This window comes from Microcaecilia unicolor, chromosome 11, assembly GCF_901765095.1.
Source record: "Microcaecilia unicolor chromosome 11, aMicUni1.1, whole genome shotgun sequence".
Classification (NCBI taxonomy): domain Eukaryota; kingdom Metazoa; phylum Chordata; class Amphibia; order Gymnophiona; family Siphonopidae; genus Microcaecilia; species Microcaecilia unicolor.
In genome coordinates this window covers 184424820-184441573 of record NC_044041.1, presented here as the reverse complement: position 1 = coordinate 184441573, position 16754 = coordinate 184424820, and positions in this window count along the sequence as shown.

The window sequence follows — 16754 nt, the reverse complement described above, 5'->3', positions numbered from 1 at the left end:
TGGATGTTGAGGATTAGGATGTTATGGTCCCAATATGGTACCGGTGGCCTTTCTTGAGGTTCACCTCTGTCTTCAACAGCCTTTACATACAGTAACATAGTAAATGACGGCAGATAAAGACCTGAACGGTCCATCCAGTCTGCCCAACAAGATAAACTCATTTTACATGGTATGTGATACTTTATATGTATACCCGAGTCTGATTTGTCCTTGCCATTCTCAGGGCACAGACCGTAGAAGTCAGCCCAGTACTGTTCTTGTACTAAAAGTTCTGAAGCTAACGTCAAAGCCCCTTAAAATTTACACTCCAGCCCATCCCTATCTATTCAGTCACGATCAGGGTGTAGACCATAGAAGTCTGCCCATCATCGGTTTTGTTTCCCAATTACCGGCGTCGCCAACTAATCTCCGCTAAAATTCCGTGGATCCCTTCCTTCTAAACAGGATTCCTTTGTGCTTATCCCTCCCACGGTTGAATTCCATTACAGTTTTCATCTCCACCACCTCCCGCGGGAGGACATTCCACATATCCAGCACCCTCTCTGTGAAAAAATACTTCCTGACATTACTCCTGAGTCTGCCCCCCTTCAACCTCAATTCATGTCCTCTAGTTCTACCGCCTTCCTGTCTCCGGAAATGGTTTGTTTGCGGATTAATACCTTTCAAATATTTGAACGTTTGTATCATGTCACCCCTGTTTCTTTAGCACCTTGTTTTCTTTGGTAGCATCCCATCTGGATAGCAGCCAGGCCTAATCCTGCCTAGCTGCTGAGCTCTAAAGGATTCTGGCTCTGCCAGGCCAGGGTTGCTGGTATATGGTCTCCATACAAGTTACAAACACACATTAGAAGACAGAAGCAGTATCAGATATGAAGAAGTAGTCACAATGGAGAAGGGTAGTTAGTGGGGTTCCTCAGGGGTCTGTGCTAGGACCGCTGCATTTTAATATATTTATAAATGATTTAGAGATGGGAGTAACTAGCGAGGTAATTAAATTTGCTGATGACACAAAGTTATTCAAAGTCGTTAACTCGCTACAGGATTGTGAAAAATTACAGAAGGACCTTTCGAGACTGGGAGACTGGGCAGCTAAATGGCAGATGACGTTTAATGTGAGCAAGTGCAAGGTGATGCATGTGGGAAAAAAGAACCCGAATTATAGCTACGTCATGCAAGGTTCCACGTCAGGAGTTACGGACCAAGAAAGGGATCTGGGTGTCGTCGTCGATAATACGCTGAAACCTTCTGCTCAGTGTGATGCTGCGGCTCGGAAAGCGAATAGAATGTTGGGTATTATTAGGAAAGGTATGGAAAACAGGTGTGAGGATGTTATAATGCCATTATATCGCTCCATGGTGCGACCGCACCTTGAGTATTGTGTTCAATTCTGTTCGCTGCATCTCAAGAAAGATATAGTGGAATTGGAAAAGGTGCAGCGAAGGGCGACTAAAATGATAGCAGGGATGGGACAACTTCCCTATGAATAAAGACTAAGGAGGCTATGGCTTTTCAGCTTGGAGAAGAGACGGCTGAGGGAAGACATGATAGAGGTATATAAAATAATGAGTGGAGTGGAACAGGTGGATGTGAAGCGTCTGTTCATTCTTTCCAAAATTACTAGGTCTAGGGGGCATGTGATGAAACTACAGTGTAGTAAATTTAAAACAAATTGGAGAAAATTTTTCTTCACCCAACGCGTAATTAAACTCTGGAATTCGTTGCCAGAGAACGTGGTGAAGGCGGTTAGCTTGGCAGAGTTTAAAAAAGGGTTAGACGGTTTCCTAAAGGACAAGTCCATAAACCGCTACTAAATGGACTTAGGAAAAATCCACAGTTCCAGGAATAACATGTATAGAATGTTTGTATGTTTGGGAAGCTTGCCAGGTGCCCTTGGCCTGGATTGGCCGCTGTCGTGGACAGGATGCTGGGCTCGATGGACCCTTGGTCTTTTCCCAGTGTGGCATTACTTATGTACTTATGTAAGTTACAAAAAGTAAGCAGAGTCCACAGAACAGCAGGCACATGAGGTAGCCAGAATATGAGAGACTCTAGTATCATAAGGAAATAAACACGCCTTCCGTATTAGCAAGCAGGTGTGTTTCCATTGCATGTAACAACCAACCACACCCACAACAGAGCCTGGAAAGTGCAAATCAGCACTCACATGGCAGCACAAAAGACAGGGACACAAGCAAGGAGAAAGCAATGTTCAAAAGCTCAAACCGTGGCTCTTGCAAACATAGAAGAACAAGACAGCACTTGCTACACCAGCATGTTTGACAGACATATGGCCTAAATTTGTATAGCACATCTAGGTCAGACAGCACACATCATAAACAATTACACCTTTAAAGTTACAATACACTAACAACAATTCTGTAACTAGGTGCTAATATATATGCCAATGTTACGTATATAAAAGTTTAGAATACTGTCATATATGTGAACATACACGTACATTTAACATTCCTCCTAAGCACCATTCTGTAAATATGCACCTATCTTACAAAATTAGATAAAAGATAATCTCTTAGATTATCCAGCCTATCATTACGATATAATTTGTACCCTGGTAATATCGTGATCCATTGAGTGTCCACCTTCCACCAGGTATCTACCTACCTTTTCACTTAGTGCTATATACTCTAACTCTCCTATTTTTTAGGCTTCTAGCATTTGTATACAGATACTTCAAAATATGTTTTTTTTCCTTGCATCTACAAGCTGCTTAGAAGTTGAGAGGGGTAATTTGCAACCTTTGCTCTGTTCTACCCTTAAAGATTCCAGCCTTTCTTTCACCTTTGTTGAAGCCTCTCTGTTGGGATTCCATAAATTTCCTGTTATAATAGTATCCTTCAAGGATACATCACTCTAAACCATGTGCTCCTGAATGACTATGGTTCCCCCCTCCCCTTTCCTGGTTCTAATTTAAAAGCTGCTCTCTTTTTTAAATATTAGTACCAGCAGCCTGGTTCCATCCTGGTGAAGGTGGAGTCCATCCTTTCATAATAGGGTCCCCCTTCCCCAGAAAGGTGCCCGGTTCCTAACAAAGCTAAATCCCTCCTCCCTGCACCATTGTCTCATCCACACATTGAGACTTCAGAGCTCTGTCTCCCTCTTGGGTCCTGTACATGGAACGAGGAGCACTTCTTAAAATGCTACCATGGAGGATCTAGATTCTAGCTTTCTACCTAAGAGCCTAAATTTGTGCCACATTTTCCTATGTCATTAGTACCCACATGTACAAAGACACCTGGCTCCTCCCCAGCACTGTCTAAACTCTTACTAGGTGATGCGTGAGGTCTGCGTGAGGTCTGCCACCTTTGCACCAGGCAGACAAGTAATCAAGTGATCCTCACATCCACTAGCCTCCCAGCTATCTACATACCTAATAATTGAATCTTCAACTAATATGGCCGTTCTAATCCTTCACCCCTGGGCAGAAGTCCCTGGAGACATATCCTTAGTGCAAGAGGATATTGCATCCCCTGGGGTAGGCAGGTCCTGGCCTAAGGGTCACTTCCTGCCTCTCCAAGGTGATGCTCTCCCTTCAAGTGACCTTTCTTCTCCATGGCAGCACAAAGGTTGCCAGACTGGAGGTGAGACTTCTCTACTATGTCCTTGTAGGCCTCCTCTATATACCTATCTGTTTGCTTCAGCTCCTCCAAGTCTGCTACTCTAGCCTCCAGGGATTGGACCTGTTCTCTGAGAGCTAGGAGCGCTTTGCACCGAGTACACACATATGGCCTTTCACCAACTGGGAGATAAACAAATGCTGATTTTTTTCCATCAACGACTTTTGAGTACCATTTATAGAATTCTCCCTGGGCCTGCAACAGGAATGGCTTCAGAAACACCTAGAGATCAATTTTTAACAGTATGAGGCAGGCTCTGACTCAGCATGTGCGACCTTCCAAGCATACGTTTTGGCGGACCACACCCTGAGGCACCAATTTGTGAAACATGTCGAATGTTGGTGGAGGCGTCCATGTGCTGCAAAGTATGAAAGAGTTTTGATAAAGGATTACCTTTTTTTTCGGACTATAAGATGCACCGAACCATAAGACGCACCTAGGTTTTAGAGGAGGGAAATAGGAAAATTTTTTTTCCTTTTTCCCTCCTCTAAAACCTAGGTGCTCTGGTGCGTCTTGTCCGAATCCCTCCCTCCGAGTTCGGGATTGCCGTCAGGGTTACCTCCTCCCCCCCCCCCCAGCCCTATCACCACTTCTCCCCTTACTCACGCGATCTTCCCCGGTGGTCTAGTGACGTCGGGGCAGGAAAGAGCCCCCTCTTTCCTGCCCAGCGCGCTGCTCTCCAACCTCCTGTATGCATTGCTGCCTGACGGTCTCGGCGAGATTCAAAATGGCCGCCGAGAATTGAAGTCTCGGCGGCCATTTTGAATCTCACGGAGACCGTCAGGCTGCATACAGGAGGATGGAGAGCAGCGCGCTGGGCAGGAAAGAGGGGGCTCTTTCCTGCTCCGACGTCACTAGACCACCAGGGAAGATCTCGTGAGTAGGGAGAAGTGGTGACAGGGCCGGAGGGGAGGAGGTAACCCTGACGGCGATCCCGAACTCGGAGGGCGGGCGGCCTGCCAGCCAGCCAAATCTACCTTCAGACTATAAGACGCACCCCCCATTTTCCTCCCAAATTTGGGGGGGAAAAAGTGTGTCTTATAGTCTGAAAAATACGGTACTATTTTGAAGTGTTTTAAAGAGTTTCCACAGAATTGAAAAATGTATGCACAAGTCAAGAATATAACGTTGGATTTTGTGATAATATATATTTGAACTTTCCAAGAATTTTGTTATGCTGTTTGGAACAGACTTTGAAATTTAAAGAATGAACAAAGAGAAAATAATTATTAGATACAGCTAGGTTTATTCGTTTGATAATTTGGTATCCCTGCTAATGCTTTTGCACCGTTTAAATTGATTTATCGTGTGTTGAACATTACATATTAGTAACAGTGCCTATGAAGATTCTGAAGCTTCTATTACTTAAATGGAATTTAGTGACCCCATCACAAGAGGTTTAAGGTACCTTCAATCCTATGTTTCACTTCTTTCTCAGTTATCTAATGACCTGCTACTTCTATGGCCACAGCCCCTCCTCTGCAATGGGAGCAAGGTCCTGGCCTGACCTGCATCAGCCTGAAAAACAACACAAATAAAAGCATCTCAGTCACCCTGTTGTTAAATAACTAACCTCAATATAACTGTCTACATTTCTTTGTGTTAATTATTAGCTTGATAAAGCCGCACTTGAATAACCCTCAGCTTGGCATAACTCTTCTACTCCCCCCTACCTCATATGCTGTTTGAAAACTGAAACATACTATGATGAAGACGGCTACTCTCAGTGACGGGTAAAGGGAATTAAGCACATTTGGGTGGATTTCCAGACTCCGTTCCTTTTATCTTGCTGCACCATATGGACTTCCTGAGCCAGTACGTCAAGCTCCATCTCTGGCCGTCTTCAAATCTAAGCGGAAAGCTCACCTTTTTGATGCAGCTTTTAACTCCTAACCCTTATTCACTTTGTTCAGAACCCTTATTTTATCATCCTTACTTTAATGTTCCCTTATCTCTTGTTTGTTCTGTCTGTCTGTCCTAATTAGATTGTAAGCTCTGTCGAGCAGGGACTGTCTCTTCATGTTCAAGTGTACAGCGCTGCTTACGTCTTGTAGTGCTCTACAAATGATAACTACTAGTAGTAGTAGTCTTTGGGATTCCAGAATCTTGCTGCTCTTTGGGGTTCTGCATGGAATCTTGCTACTCTTTGGGATTCCGGAATCTTGGTACTCTTTGTCCTGATCCCTTATTTGTCCTGTTTGTCTGTCCTAATTAGATTGTAAGCTCTGTCGAGCAGGGACTGTCTCTTCAAGTTCAATTGTACAGCGCTGCGTACGTCTAGTAGTGCTTTAGAAATGATAAGTAGTAGTAGTAGGATCTAACCACCTAGAGTTCACCAGTTAGATTCTAGCAAAGGGAATCTCTACCTCCCAACAGCTAAATCTAGCTGACTTGTTTTATACCCCTAGATTTAAGCTATTTACTGCAAGAACCTATTGCAGCTAAAAGTGTGTGTAACATGGCCAGGGAAAATCTGGCCAGCTAATGGGGTCCTTTTATGAAGCTGCGGTAAAAGGGGGCCTGCGCTGGCATTGGCATGTATTTTTGACAGGCGTTGAGGCCCCCTTTTACCGCAATGGGTAAAAGGCAAGTTTCCCTTTTCTTAAAGAAATGGCCGTACTGCAAGAGAACCACTTGCCGCACGGCCATCTTGGGGAAAAGCACTTACCGCCACCCATACAAAAACAACATCGCGTATATAAAGCAACTTAGCTTCTTGTTTGATCTGGCTACATAACTCCCGGTAACACAGGGCCATGCCAAGGGTCTGTGGCGCCCCCCTGCAGATGATCAGTTGGCGCCCCCCCGCCCCCGCAGATGAACAGTTGCGCGCCCCCCCCCCCTTGAAGGTGATCGCTGCCCTCCCGCTCCCTGGGCCATGTCCCAACTGCCCGCCCTCTTCTCCCCCCCCCCCCAAGATTTCTTTTAAATTTACCTCCGGCAGCGAACGAAGGCGCAGCGAGAGTGAAGGAGGCGGCGCTTCCGACGTCTCTAGTCTTCCCTTCGCTCAATGTCCCGCCTTCTTCTGACGTCATTTCCTTGACATCAGAAGAAGGCGGAACACTGAGCGAAGGGAAGACTAGTAGAGACGTCGGGAGCACCGCCTCCTTCACTGACGCTGCACCTTCGTTCGCTGCCAGAGGTAAAGTTAAAAGGGATCTTGTTGGGGGGGGGGGAGAAGAGGGCGGGCAGTTGGGCCATGGGAGAGGGCGAGGTAAGCATGGTGCGGCGGGGCGCCCCCCAGAGGACGGCGCCCTCCTGCCGTGCTTACCTCGCTTACCGTGTTGGCACGGCCCTGCGGTAACATAACTCCGGTAACTCCAGCCCTCGGTTTGTTATCAGGCTGTCCAATTGTGGCTCTCTTTACCTCAAAATCTACGAGCTTCCACTTCTTATTATTCTTTTTGGAAAAATCTAGAAATGTATTTATTCAGAAAATTTCTGTCTTAATTACTCCATAATATTCTTTGTTATCCGCTTTGAACCATTCGTATTGGGAGTTAGCGGAATACAAAAGTCATATTACATTACATTACATAATATATTTTCCCCTTGCAGTTTCCTCCTGCTCCTTTCTACTTCCACCTTGATCAGTTCTGACATCCAGAATCTGGTGCTATAAACCTTCGATAGCAACTAGCTGGAGATTTTTTTTCTCAATTTTCTATCACCCTTCCAATATGCTCAGTATACATAGATTAGTCATTGCAATGACGTTTGAGGGTCAAGGGCTGAATACCAGGATTTTTCCCAAATCTCTGTAATCATGAGACCTGAATCTGGCCAGTAGGTGTCAGCATTAGCAATGAGCATCATGCCCTCCCCATGGGGGACTGTGAACACAGTAGAACAATACAGCAGAGAGAAGGGGTACTGGGATGAAATAGACAGAAGGCCTATGTGGATATGTAGGGAGGGGTAAAGAGGGGTTCTCGTAACAGAAATAAGATGGGATGAAACTGAGGACAAACAGCTAAATCAAGGAGAGGGGAGAGAGAGAAAGTTTGAGTTAATTCTGATGGAGAGAACAGGAGAGCAGAGGGGTTTGGTTCTTCCTAGAGGTGATGCCATGGACACTGTGATGGTTTCTGTTGCAGGCACAGGTGTAGTTTGCCTGCATATTTGGGGCGTTGGGGGGGGGGAAGCAACGATTAAGGTAGTCATATTGGCAGAGAGGACAGAGGAATCAATTCAGTGCTAGCATCCAGATTTGGTGAAGGGGTGCGAACCCTCCATGCCCCCCCCCCCCCAAACTACACTTTTGATCGCAGGACAGATTTTTAAGACCATGGATACAGTCGGTTATTTGACAAATTTAGCCTAGTGCAGTGTGTTGACAGTACTGTGCAGCCAGAGCACCATAGAGGCTTCAGTAACATTCAGGACACTCAGTGGGAGCCCTTCGACATGGGGCCAACACCTCAAACATAGGGTGTCTCTGTATCATTGATTTCAGCAAGGACAGGGGTTCCTTTTTTTTTATTTTTTTTTTTTATTAATCTTTATTGCAACACGCAAAAATAGAAGAACTGCAGACCATGACAGAGGTTCCTTTTAATAGTCAGCACTTCTCCTTTCCCCAAGAGCAGTTGCAGCCTGAGGTCAGCACCAGTAACATTCTGTGGTTCAAAGGGCAGACCGTTACAAAACTATGGGTTTGTTTGTTTGCCTAGTTTTACAGTTTCAAAAATACAATCTCAACTAAAAAAAATGAAGCTCGCATTTTGTGGCGTACATGCTGTCAAAAAGAAGAGGGGGAGAAAAAATAAAATGATGTTATTATAACATCAAAGCGTAAAATTTAACAGAGTATTTTTTTTGTTACATTTGTACCCCGCGCTTTCCCACTCATGGCAGGCTCAATGCGGCTTACACGGGGCAATGGAGGGTTAAGTGACTTGCCCAGAGTCACAAGGAGCTGCCTGTGCCTGAAATGGGAATCAAACTCAGTTCCTCAGGACCAAAGTCCACCACCCTAACCACTAGGCCACTCCTCCACTGTTGCTACTATTTGAGATTCTACATGGAATGTTGCTATTCCACTAGCAACATTCCATGTAGAAGTCGGCCCTTGCAGATCACCAATGTGGCCACGCAGGCTTCTGTTTCTGTGAGTCTGACGTCCTGCACGTACGGACGTCAGACTCACAGAAACAGAAGCCTGTGCAGCCTTCTACATGGAATGTTGCTAGTGGAATAGCAACATTCCATGTAGAATCTCCAATAGTAGCAACATGCCATGTAGAATCTCCAATAGTATCTATTTTATTTTTGTTATATTTGTACCCTGCGCTTTCCCACTCATGGGCAGGCTCAATGCGGCTTACATGGGGCAATGGAGGGTTAAGTGACTTGCCCAGAGTCACAAGGAGCTGCCTGTGCCTGAAGTGGGAATTGAACTCAGTTCCTCAGGACCAAAGTCCACCACCCTAACCACTAGGCCACTCCTACACTTTTCAAGCGCATTAGTTGCAAACTTCAACACAATGATTATTTTTTTTAATTACAAAAATAACTCACTGGAGGCCACCTTCCTCAAAGATGAATCAAGCACCAAAGGCAGTAACTTGACTTCAGATAAATTTCACTGGCCAGTGCAGCTGGATAACACTGAGTGACTTCTCCTTTGTAATCTGAGCAAACCCAATAGGAAGGTCTCATAAGAATGTAAGAACATAAGAATAGCCATACTGGGGCAGACTGATGGTGCTTCTATCCCAGTATCCTGCTTCTAACATTGGCCAATCCAGGTCACAAGTACCTGGCAGAAAACCAAAGAGAAGCAAGATTCCAGAATCCCAAGGTGCGACAAGATTCCATGATACCCATCCCAGGGATAAGTAGAGAATTTTCCCCATTTCTGTCTCAATAGCAGACTATGGGACTTTTCTTCCAGGAACTTGTGCATACCTTTTTTGAAACCCAGATACTCTAACAGCTGTTACAAAATCCTCCGATAATCAGTTGCATAGCCAGACCTCAGGTCTTGCCTCCCCCCCCCCCCCCCACCTCACCCCGCAACACTGCAAACCTGAGCTAGCAGATGCCCCAAGCCCCACAAGTAGAAACCCTCCTCCAGCCAAAGACTGGCAACTTTCTTGGGCCGCCACTGCTGCCATACAAGGCCCCACCCCTGTGCATGCTTGGTTATAACAAAATTGAGCATACATGAGAAAGGCCTGCCTCCTGCGCATGATCGGGGGTGGGCCTCCTTCATGCATGCTCAGTTTCACAAAAAACAAGCAAGTGCAGGGGGAGGGGTTCCAGCAAGGCAGTGGCCCGGGAAATGTGGCAGGCTTTGGTTGGAGGAGGACCTCTGCTGGCAGGGCTTGGAGACCCCCACCAGCCAAAGCAGAAGACAGCCAAAGGCATCACTACAGGGTGGCACAGGTCGGCAAGTAGTGCTACCCCCAAAAAGTGCCTTACCACTCCTTTGACACCCCAACCGGAATCAGCTTACTCTGGAATTGCATCCCTGCTTTCCTCCTCCTCCCTCATTTTTTGGGTCGATTTCTCTCCCCTTCCTCCGCGAGTTTACAAACTTTGTGTGGTTCCCGACAATGATTAGATCAAACTTTCCTCTAGCCAGCCCCGGGGTCCTTTCCTCTGACAAAACTTCCTTTTGCTGTGAGGGCATGATATGGGAGAGGGAAAACCTCAGGGTGGCCAGAGGAAAGCCTAATCTAATCGCTACTGGGAACCTCAAGAAGTCTGAAAACTCAAGGGAAAGGATGGAGACCGGAGACCAGAGATGGGGGTGCGGGGAAGGTGGTAGAGAAAGATATTGGACCCACAGGAGGGAACGGAGAGGGGTGAAGGAGAGACAGTATCACAGAGATGGAGAGACACTGCACACAAAGGGAAGAGAAAGAAAGAAGGGAGAAATGTTGCCATGAAGAGAAGGGAAGGAAAGGGGGGGAAAATGTTGCCATGAAGAGAAGGGAAGGAAAGGGGGAGAAATGCTGTCATGACGGGAAGAGAAGAGAAGAGAGGGGGAAATTCTGCACATGGATGAAAGGGAAGGGACATGGAAAACTATATAAGTACATAAGTAATGCCATACTGGGAAAAGACCAAGGGTCCATCGAGCCCAGCATCCTGTCCACGACAGCGGCCAATCCAGGCCAAGGGCACCTGGCAAGCTTCCCAAACGTACAAACATTCTATACATGTTATTCCTGGAATTTTGGATTTTTCCAAGTCCGTTTAGTAGCGGTTTATGGACTTGTCCTTTAGGAAACCGTCCAACCCCTTTTTAAACTCTGCTAAGCTAACCGCCTTCACCACTTTCTCTGGCAACGAATTCCAGAGTTTAATTACACGTTGGGTGAAGAAACATTTTCTCCGATTTTGTTTTAAATTTACTACACTGTAGTTTCATCGCATGCCCCCTAGTCCTAGTATTTTTGGAAAGCGTGAACAGACGCTTCACATCCACCTGTTCTACTCCACTCATTATTTTATATACCTCTATCATGTCTCCCCTCAGCCGTCTCTTCTCCAAGCTGAAAAGCCCTAGCCTGCTTAGTCTTTCTTCATAGGGAAGTCGTCCCATCCCCGCTATCATTTTAGTCGCCCTTCGCTGCACCTTTTCCAATTCTAGACTAGACAGCTTTGATGCAGAAAAATGGAAAAAAGCTGAATGTGAAGGATCAGTGCGAAACATAAAGGTAGGGCAAGAATTGAAGAAGAAAGGAAATGATCAAAGAGATAGCATACAGACAGGAGGTCCTGGAAACAGACAGAGGGAAACAGAACCAAAGACTGGGAACAAGATGATTAGAATAATAAAATCACCAGACAACAAAGGTAGGAAAAATGATTTTATTTTCAGTTTAGTGATTGAATTATGTAAGTGTTGAGAATTTACACCTGTGAACTTTATTTTGAACGTTACAGAAAGGAGGTGTTGATGCCCCTCTACAAGTCATTGGTGAGACCCCACTTGGAGTATTGTGTTCAGTTTTGGAGGCCGTATCTTGCTAAAGATGTAAAAAGACTGGAAGCAGTGCAAAGAAAAGCTACAAGAATGGTATGGGATTTGCGTTGCAAACCGTACGAGACTTGCTGACCTGAACATGTATACCTTGGAGGAAAGGAGAAACAGGGGTGACATGATACAGAGATGTTCAAATATTTGAAAGGTATTGCAAATGAACCTTTTTCGGAGAGGGGAAGGTGGTAGAACTAGAGGACATGAATTGAGGTTGATGGGGGCAGACTCAGGACTAATGTCAGGAAGTATTTTTTCACGGAGAGGGTGGTGGATATGTGGAATGCCCTCCCGCGGGAGGTGGTGGAGATGAAAACAGTAATGGAATTCAAACATGCGTGGGATAAACACAAAGGAATCCTGTTTAGAAGGAATGGTTCCGCGGAATGTTAGCGGAGATTGGGTGGCGATGCCAGAAATTGGGAAACAAAACGGGAGCTTGGCAGACTTCTACGGTCTATGCCCTGATTGTGACTGAATAGAAAGGGATGGGCTGGAGTGTAAATTTTAAGGGGCTTCGACATTAGCTTCAGAACTTAGTACAAGAACAGTGCTGGGCAGACTTCTACGGTCTGTGCCCTGAGAATGGCAAGGACAAATCAAACTCGGATATACATATAAAGTATCACATACCAGGTAAATGAGTTTATCTTGTTGGGCAGACTAGATGGACCGTACAGGTCTTTATCTTCCGTCATTTACTATGTTACTATGTTACAGGAGGACATGGATTTCTTTCTGTTTCTGTGGTGTTGCAGGACATGCAGAGTCTGGCATCTCTGGCAGTTTTTGTCTGCATTTTTTGTGGTTCCCTAATTTGTATCAAGCGAGAGTCATATTCTGCATCTGTGACTAAGGTGAACGATTCTGCTACCGTGTTTCCCCGAAAATAAGACACTGTCTTATATTAATTTTTGCCCCCAAAAATGCGTTAGGGCTTATTTTCAGGGGCTGTCTTATTTTTTGGGGAAACATCGGGGTTGGATCGAGGTTGGCCCGCCGGCCCTCCGTCGCTCCCGGAACTAACCTTAAACGCCTCCTTTCACCTTCGCAGCAAGCAGCAGCAGGGCAGGCCACTCCTTCTTTCCGTGTCCCGCCCTCGCCTGACGTAACGTCCACAAGGGCGGGGCACGGAAGGAAGGAGAGGTCTGCCCTGCTGCTGCTTGCTGCGAAGGTGAAAGGAGGCATTTAAGGTTAGTTCCGGGAGTGATGGAGGGTGGGTGGAGGGGGGGCCCGGCGACCTCGAGTGGGGGGGGCGGCCCGGGGGGCAGCCTTGTCCGGCTCTCGGCGGCCCTGCTTTCAAACAAAAATTTGCTAGGTCTTACTTTCGGGGGAGGCCTTATATCTACTAATTCAGGAAAACCTCTACTAGGTCTTATTTTCGGGGGATGTCTTACTTTCGGGGAAACAGGGTAGCATGGAGTGTCTTTAGGGATCTGTAACAGTCCAGCTTGTTCCAGTTTCCCAGTAGCAGGTATATTGGTGATCTAGGTCCCAGTGTAATATAAATAGCACTGTCTTTTCATAGGTGGGCTAAGGCTATTAAGGTTTGGTAAGTTTCATATACAGGTTTTGATTGTCTTTCTGCAGGGTTTTGTATTATTTTGCAAAATGTCTGGCCTGTTTCTAAATTTAAAATGCTCAGGCCTCTTGGTCTCCACATCCGGTAGAGTCACCACAAAAACAAAAACCTGTCTGCTTTAAACAATGTGTCTGGCAGTGGCAGGAGTGTTTGCTTTTCCTGAGGTGATAATTACAATTTGAATATTTTTTGTGTGGTAAATTGTAAGGGGGTGGGAAGCTTCATTGTTGGGGAATGTGAAGTTGTAATACAGAACTGGAGCTTCAGAATTTATATTGAAATTCTGACCAATCCCGTAGAGGACTCAAACTCCATGGCCACATAAACAAATGTATTGAATGATGTTATGAATTATAATGGCAGTTTTACTGGATAGTTGAATCCGGCTGGAGGAGGGAGGGTTTCTTTTATGCATAGAAGACTGTGGTGTTTTATTACTAACAAATGTGGGGGTGGAGGAAGGGGGTTATGATGTGCAGAAATATCACTTTGACTTGTTCCCTTATATACCTAGCTTGCCTCCATGTAGCCACCCCAAATATTTCTGTCTAGAGATGCCACTGAAGATAGCGCCTCAATTCTTTTGGGTGGGGGCCCAAACCCATGGCTACGCCACTTCTGGTAATGAGTTCCAAAGCACGAGAAAATATTACTCCTACCTGTGGGGTCCTTTTACTAAGCCGCGTAAAAACATATGCATGCCCAAAGCGCACCATTTCTGAGTTACCGCCCGGCTACCATGTGGCCCTTGCGGTAATTTCATTTTTGGCGCATGTCCACTACGTACATCTGAAAAATATTTTTTATTTTCTGGATCACGTCATCTATGTGCATCAAGTGGCATTTGATGGGCGTTGGTCATTACCGCCCGGTTACCGCATGAGACGTTACTGCTCGGTCAATGGCTGGTGGTAAGGTGTCAGACCCAAATAGACGCGGGGCAATTTTCATTTTGATGCACGTCCATTTTTGGCAAAAAGTTTAAAAAAGCATTTTTTTACAGGTGCGCTAAAAAATGATTCTGCACATGCCCAAAACATGCGTCTACACTACCGCAGGCCATTTTTCAGCGCACCTTAGTAAAAGGACCCCTAAATTTTTAAAGTGTTAGTTTCACCACAAGAGGGAGACCTAGAGGGATGATTCTTATAGGGAGGGGTACATGGCCCTGACAACAGAGTCCTGAAGCACATAATCAAAACCTGGGAGGAACAAAGCAGAGCAATGTCACCTTTAATCTTTAGATGAGACATATTGCAATCCCCAGTGACACTCTCTGCACTGAGCCTTATATGTGAAGGAGGGTAATGATTAACCCAATGTAACTCTGAGGTTCAAGGACATCAGTGAAAACAGAACTCCAGCAATTAAATGGCATTATGTACACAAGCGAGGCTGTGCTCACCAGCTGGAGATGCACATTCCAATCAGGACCCACTCAGTTCCCACGATTCCTAATCAGAAGCAAAGCTTGCAATACGGTGCAGCCGAGAAACCTTGTAATGCTGTACAGAGGTCCCTGGAATACTGTACATTCAGAGACATTTGAAAAACTGTAGGAGGCCATCTATAATAATAACAATACATGACCACCTAAATTTCAGGAAGTCATTAAAAACCCACCTCTTCAAAAAAGCTTATCCCAACGATCCAACATAAATCCCCACATCCAGCAACACAACATAATCAAAGATCGTACTGGACAATTTACTATCCTCTTTCCCCTCGACCCCATGACGCCTGATTCACCTCTATCTCATTTGACCACAACACAATCTTGCATTTGTTATCAACCGAAATGGCAAACGCCTTTACGGTACTATGTAAGCCACATTGAGCCTGCAAATAGGTGGGAAAATGTGGGGTATAAATATAACAAATAAATAAATAAATAAATACTAGAAAGAAATCCTTGTAATTCTATGCAGAGATTCCCCTATGATATTGTACAGAGATCCCCTGCGATACCACATAGACACAGATTCTCTGTAATATTATACCGATTTCCTCTGTGATATTATACAGAGAATCCCTGTGATACTCTCAGCCTTATTTTCGAAAGTGATGGGCGCCCATATTTCGACCCAAATCGGGAGATGGGCACCCATCTTGCAAAGGCGCCCAAATCGGTATAATCGAAAGCCGATTTTAGGTGCCTGCAACTGCACTCCATCGCGGGAACGAACAAAGTTGACGGGGCATGTCGGAGGCGTGGTGAAGGCGGGACTGGGGCGTGTTTATTGGCCGAGCAGAGATGGGTGCCTTTGGCCGATAATTGAAAAAAAATGGCCGTTTTTAGCGAGAATTTAGGTCACTTTTTGGGACCCTTTTTTTTCATGAACAAGTCCCAAAAAAGTGCCCTAAATGACCAGATGACCACCGGAGGGAATCGGGGATGACCACCCCTGACTCCCCCAGTGGTCACTAACCCCCTCCCACCAAAAAAAAAAAACAACTTTAACAACTTTTTTTCCCAGCCTGTATGCTAGCCTCAAATGCCATACCCAGCTCCATCACAGCAGTATGCAGGTCCCTGGAGCAGTTGTTAGTGGGTGCAGTGGACTTCAGGCAGATGGACCCAGGCCCATCCCCCCCTACCTGTTACACTTGTGGTGGTTAATGTTGAGCCCTCCAAAAAACCCCAAAACCCACTGTACCCATATCTAGGTGCCCCCTTCAGCCATAAGTGCTATGGTAATGCTGTAGAGTTGTGGGCAGTGGGTTTTGGGGGGGATTTGGGGGCTCAGCACCCAAGGGAAGGGAGCTATGGACTTCAGAGGTAGTTAACCTTTTTTCTAATTGTTACAAGTGCCCCCTAGGGTACCCGGTTGGTGTCCTGGCATGTGAGGGGGACCAGTGCACTACAAATCCTGGCCCCTCCCACGACCCAATGCCTTGGATTTGTTCGTTTTTGAGCTGGGTGCCTTCGGTTTCCATTATCGCTGAAAAACAAAACCACCCAGCTCAAATCCGCACATATCTGATGCATTTGCCCTGCACAAACTGTATTATCGAAAAAAAATATGGGCGCCCATTTTTTTCGAAAATACGGCCTGTCCCGCCCCTTCACGTACCCATTCTCGGACATAGACATCCATGGAGATGGGCGTTCGCGTTCGATTATGCCCCTCTGTGATTTTGTACAGAGATCCCTTGTGATACCACATAGATAGAGATCCTCTGTAATATTATGCAGAAATCCCCTGTGATATTGTACAGAGATTCCTTATGATACTGTATAGATACAGATTGTCTGTAATATCATAAAGATATCCTCTGTTATATTGTATAGAGATCTTCTGTGATAATGAATAGGTGCAGCTCCTCTGTAATATTTATTTATCTATTAGGGGCTTTTAAACCAATTACAGCAGTAAAAACATTCTAATAACAGAACACATTATAGCTTAGTATGCTACTTACAATGTCAATATAAAACACATTAAAACGTCTTAATTGATTATACAGATATCCTCTGCTATATTGTATGGCAATCCCTTGTGATACTGCATAGCAGATCCTCTGTAGTTTTATATATGTATAT